Here is a 674-nt window from a genome sequence, read left to right on the forward strand (position 1 = left end):
GATTCCCGGCCCCGCTCCCCGTGAACACGGAGCGATTCCCGGCCCCGTTCCCCGTGAACACGGAGCGATTCCCGGCCCCGCTCCCCGTGAACACGGAGCGATTCCCGGCCCCGCTCCCCGTGAACACGGAGCGATTCCCGGCCCCGCTCCCCGTGAACACGGAGCGATTCCCGGCCCCGTTCCCCGTGAACACGGAGCGATTCCCAGCGGATCTTACCCAGAAACGAGGAGTTTCCATCTCCCAGTGGGAATTTCTGGTACCTGGGAATGGTGAAGGGGGGGATGATTTGGAATTCCGCGGCCAGGAGCGGTTCGAGGCGGAACGACGAAGGGTCGGCGGGATGGAAGAGATTGTAGATTTGCTGACAGGTGGGACGACATTTAGCAACTGCGGGCAGAGAGAGAGAGAGAGATGGTCACAGCGTGAGATCCAACTCTACACCGTTCCCCCACCATCGACACACACACAGCAGCATCGGAGCTGTCTGATCCCAGGCCGACGTGAGCCGCTGTCATGTGAACGGTGAGAGGTTGGGAGAAGTGCGCCACCTCCCAGATTCCCCTCCCACGGGACGGTGGCGGTGTGAGGGGGGTGGGGGCCAGCGGTTAACAGGAGCTGCAGGGGGTGACGAAGGAACATGGCAATAACAGCCAGAGGATTGGAATGCAGGAGC

This window comes from Rhincodon typus, unplaced genomic scaffold, assembly GCF_021869965.1.
Source record: "Rhincodon typus isolate 14 unplaced genomic scaffold, sRhiTyp1.1 hic_rhity00007122, whole genome shotgun sequence".
Lineage (NCBI taxonomy): Eukaryota > Metazoa > Chordata > Chondrichthyes > Orectolobiformes > Rhincodontidae > Rhincodon > Rhincodon typus.